Source organism: Anabrus simplex, chromosome 7 (genome assembly GCF_040414725.1).
Source record: "Anabrus simplex isolate iqAnaSimp1 chromosome 7, ASM4041472v1, whole genome shotgun sequence".
NCBI lineage: Eukaryota > Metazoa > Arthropoda > Insecta > Orthoptera > Tettigoniidae > Anabrus > Anabrus simplex.
Window position 1 is genome coordinate 245,740,906 of NC_090271.1, and position 5,399 is coordinate 245,746,304.

The window sequence follows — 5,399 nt, forward strand, 5'->3', positions numbered from 1 at the left end:
CAGTTCACACCCGCGACCCCACAGGTGTGGGGGAAAGTGATAGTAGTAGAAGAAGTGTAATGAATGGTATGCGCATGTTCGGCCCCGCGGTGTAGGGGGCAACGCGTCCGCCTGTTACTAGGCAGCCCAGGGGTTCGATTCTCGGCCGGTAAATGATAAATATCCCTGGCCTGGGGACTGGGTGTTTCTGTCGTCCGTAACGTAACATCTCTTCAACACGTACTACATGTACGTAACACGACCTAATACGTTGAAAGTCTGTTTCGATTACAATGCGGTCGTGAAAATTCAATATTCATTGACATGCCCCACAACGGGCGACTTAAACGCACTCTACTGTGCGCTAGCAGCAGTGCCAGACCTGTAGCTCAGATCCTTTCAAACAGAACAAAGATGGCCTAGGCCACCATAGCTCAATTGGTAGAGCAACCGACGCGAAATCGGGAGGTTGTGGGTTCGGATCCCACTGGTGTCCGGCTGGCCATTTTTGTTCTGTACTTAACATCTCTTCAACACGTACTACATGTACGTAACACGACCTAATACGTTGAAAGTCTGTTTCGATTCTGCAGAATGTTTTGATATTTTGGTTAAACCACCCATGTGTGGTTCTCGTGGAGTCGAGTTTGAAAGAGGCTGTTCAACATTTAGTCAGCTCTCCTCCGACCTTCATCGCCTTGCAAGATTCCCATTCGTTTTATATACATGAGAAGTCGGTTTCCTTCTTATTCATCTGTCAGAAGTGGCTGTTATTCTAATTTTTTTAAATTTTACGACATCCACCACAGCAGGACAACTGGTAGCCTAAAAGTAAAGTAGCACCGACTCGATCACACAATGATTGAGAGGTTCCATGAAGCAGCAAGTAGTTCATTGAGCCGCAAGGAGTCGAATGACCGGATTTATAACTTCCACCTCATGAAGAAAAAGTGCTGTACCATCTGGTTACGTGTCTGTCAAAAAAAACTTAGCCCAATAACAACTTCTTATTCGTTTTGCTACTTATCCTAAGGTTATCACGGACCTTACATCGAGGTGTTATTACATAGGTGCTTAAAATATCATTAAAATAAATCATTTCAAGTGGCCGGGTCGCTTTCCTTTCGTAATAACGGTAACAGTTGATTAACTATGTCCACCTGTCTTTCGTGGGAAATAATAACTGGTTCTTCTCCTCTAATGTATCAGAACTGAGCTACCTTCCGTAGACAAACGATTTTTGGTACCACAACGAACGGAAGTGTCTTAGATGAGTGATTTCATTAGTGGTTTCTTATCAAGGCGGTCGCGATTCGAATCTCGGCCAATGTATGTTCAAGTGAGTGATTCGTTTTCCACGTCCATATAATCACGATATCAAGAGCCACGTAAAGCTACAGGGTTATTTTTTCACTATGAATTTAAACAATCGTAACGAAACGGATTAGACAAGTACAGAGCCCAATCCACTAGTCACTTGGACTCCAACAGACTTCTTCACATATTTTTTTTGTCAAATCGAGTTTTTATTTCAACCCTGACGGTTCTCCTCTCCTATCTTAATCGTTACTAACCCTCCTCCACAGGCGAGTGAATTAACTCCTTCTCTAACACCTGACAAATAATAATAATAATAATAATAATAATAATAATAATAATAATAATAATAATAATAATAATAATAAAAATAATAAAAATACCGGACGAGTTGGCCGTGCGGTTAGGGTCACGCAGCTGTGAGTTTGCATCCGGGAGATAGTGGGTTCGAACCCCACTGTTGGCAGCCTTGAAGACGGTTTTCCGTGGTTTCCCATTTTCACACCAGGCAAATGCTGGGGCTGTACTTTAATTAAGGCCACGGCCGTTTCCTTCCCACTCCTAGGTCTTTCCTGTCCCATCGTCGCCATAAAACCTATCTGTGTCGGTGCGACGTAAAGCAAAATAATAATAATAATAATAATAATAATAATAATAATAATAATAATAATAATAATAATAATAATAATAATAATAATGTAACAGCAAGAGAACACTGGTAGAATTCTGTAAAGAGAATACCAATATGACAAGATGGAACGAACAATGTATTAAGAGGAAAATGGTGGTAATAAATTAGGTAGTTGTTAATGAATATAAATCCATAACACATTCAAATAAAGAAAATCAATGCATTTGATGTAATAACGATATGGAAGCGCACATTTAATGTAATATTGCAAAGAATCAGGAAATATCAGAAAATGTACATAAATGAGAAAAAAATGTTAATTTGAAACTGTAGTTCGACGTTACCCCTTTGTTAAGTTATTAAACATAGAATAGAAGAAACTAGGGAGAACAATAAAACTACATAATGTTATTAGAGGAATGTTGGAAATAGGTAAAAACAGAGACAATGTTTCTTCCTACTAGCTACCTGCATCGTCTCTGTTTTCACCATGAACGTTAGCCTAGGAAGTCTCATTTCTTGAAGTAATCACTTTCTGTTGGTTAAGTTACGACGTGAAACGAGAATTTATTTGGAAGACTCGCGAAACACCCTCGAGTGTCTAAAAACTATGGGGGGTAATAATCCATGATATGTTTGACTCCTTAACTCGTATTATGAACTGACTGGCTCAGATGGTAAGACCTGAGCCAAAGTTGGTATTTGAATGTACTCAGATAAGACAGCCTCGTGTTGATACATTTGCCAGCATCGTAACGAACTCCACCAGGACGATATTCTGGCACCCCGACCTCACCGAAAACCATAAAAATAATTAGTGGGACATAAAACCAGGATTATTATTATTATTATTATTATTATTATTATTATTATTATTATTATTATTATTATAACCAATCCCGCCTCCTTGGCTGAATGGTCAGGCTAGCGGCTTTCGGTTCAGAGCATCCGGCTGGGTTGGTGATTTTAACTGAATGCGGTATAATTAATTCTTCTGACTTGGAGATTAAGTGTTTTTGTTCGTTTTCACACACATCCTCATTTACATGTTACGAGTCGCACTATCAAGCACCACAGAAATGCACAACAGTGAATACATTCATACACTCCCCTTGTGGGCAGGGGTGGTAGAATAACTCCACGGTATCCCCTGCCTGTCTTAAGAGAAGACCAAAAAGGGGCCCCAGAGGCTCTCAACTTGGAAGCATGGGATGGTGACCAAGGACCTCTGATCTGAGTCCAGTCATTGCTACCACTTTCTTGTGGCAGGCTCCTCACTTTCATCTATCTTATCCGACCTCCCTTGGTCAACTCTTACGAGGCCTAGGTAGCGTTTCATTTTCAAGCCCTTCGTCTGGCTCGGTGAGGAAAGCGACGGGAAACTACATCACTCCTCATTTCCTTAGTACGCCTCTTCAGTGATGCCTAGGCCATCTATGACAGCTGATGGCGGAGCTGTTGAGGATCCGACCGGCCTTCGGGCTGAGGACTAGACATACATACATACATACATACATACATACATACATACGTGGTCCTTGCTTTCCTTTGGCCGATACCACCATTTTTCAAAATGTCGGGTCCCTTCCATTTTTTTTTTTCTCTCTGATTACTGTTATGTGGAGGATGGTTGCCTAGTTGTACTCCCTCTCAAAGCAATAATCACCACAACTACCACCATTCCTCTACCGAGCTCGATAGCTGCAGTCGCTTAAGTGCGGTCAGTATCCAGTATTCGGGAGATAGTAGGTTCGAACCCCACTGTCGGCAGCCCTGAAAATGGTTTTCCGTGGTTTCCCATTTTCACACCAGGCAAATGCTGGGGCTGTACCTTAATTAAGGCCACGGCCGCTTCCTTCCCACTCCTAGCCCTTTCCTGTCCCATCGTCGCCATAAGACCTATCTGTGTCGGTGCGACGTAAAGCAACTAGCAAACCACCATTCCTCCACCTAGCGTTGGCCTCATAAAGGGCATCCGGTCTTAAAACTGGCCTGCCTGCATACAAAGAGCCGATTCCAGGTAGTTGGGAAAAGGCCTGGACGAAGAAGAAGAAGAAGAAGAAGAAATATATTTCTTTAACATCCTATTCTAGCTATAAATTGTCCTAGGAGAGCTCCGGATGTCGTACGTTTGTCCTCTAGGTCTTTTTAAATGCTAGAAGCCACTGACAAAGACATAGGGAGTTTCATCGCCCTCAAATGGTACCAGTCTCAGCTGATCATCATCATCATCATCATCATCATCTGTTTACCCTCCAGGGTCGGCTTTTCCCTCGGACACAGCGAGGGATCCCACCTCTACCGCCTCAAGGGCAGTGTCCTGGAGCTTCAGACTCTTGGTCGGGGATACAACTGGGGAGAATGATCAGTACCTCGCCCAGGCGGCCTCACCTGCTATGCTGAACAGGGGCCTTGTGGAGGGATGGGAAGATTGGAAGGAATAGGCAAGGAAGAGGGAAGGAAGCGGCCGTGGTCTTATGGTAGGTACCATCCCGGCATTCACCTGGAGGAGAAGTGGGAAACCACGGAAAACCACTTCCAGGATGGCTGAGGTGGGAATCGAACCCACCTCTACTCAGTTGACCTCCCGAGGCTGAGTGGACCCCGTTCCAGCCCTCATACCACTTTTCAAATTTTGTGGCAGAGCCGGGAATCAAACCCGGGCCTCCGGGGGTGGCAGCTAATCACGCTAACCACTACACCACAGAGGTGAACACCAGTCTCAGTTGATATCGTACCCAATTTCTTAGGACGGAGGAAAACAGACTTCAGCACTGAGGCCAACCATTCATTAGGTTCGTATCAATTCCCTTTATAATTAGTACTACAAAGAGAATTGGTGAAAGAGGTGACAGTCTGGTCTAACAAGATAGGAAGCTAAAATACTCTTCTTGAAATCTCATCGAAGAACAAAAGGAACCTGTTTAGGATGAAATGTCGCCTCTAAAAGCCATCAGCTGATAATGGAGCGAGAAACAGTCTTCTTCTTGTTCAATTTTTTCTAAGAAATTGAAGGCTTTCATTAATAACGAGCCGTATGAACATTCCTGGGAAGGCCAAGAGTAAAGGATTGATGGTGAGTCTCCCAGCTGGCTGAGAGGGGATTGGCTGCGAGCTAGTAAACAGCTTTGTGTTACGTCAGTGTCTGCTGCCCCTCTACCAGGAGCAGCATGTTCAAACGACCAAAGCCAACAACAAATAGTTTCTAACATACTTCTCGTATTAGACCAATGTCTGGATGGAGGTCATACGTCCTACTGTCCTATACTGGTGTCTGTGTTATCGTGTGTTTCAAGGAGGGGCGTTGGTTTGTAGAAAGTAAGGATTGGTAGGTATTATCTCATCGCAGGAGAAACCCCTTTCTCCGTAGCGCGCGGTTAAGGAGGAGAGGTAGGTGGGACGGAGGAAGTGAACGATGATAAAAAGGGGTGCTGTGGGTCCAATACCACACTCACAAGCGTAGCGTCCAGAC

The 5,399-nt window shown here is 43.7% G+C and overlaps 1 non-coding gene across 1 annotated transcript; it reads left to right on the forward strand.

Annotated features, from left to right (window-relative positions):
* The first annotated feature begins 402 nt into the window (after positions 1 to 402).
* Positions 403 to 479, forward strand: TRNAS-CGA (transfer RNA serine (anticodon CGA)). The gene has a single exon. It is a non-coding gene; the product is annotated as a tRNA-Ser (tRNA).
* Positions 480 to 5,399: the final 4,920 nt, after the last annotated feature.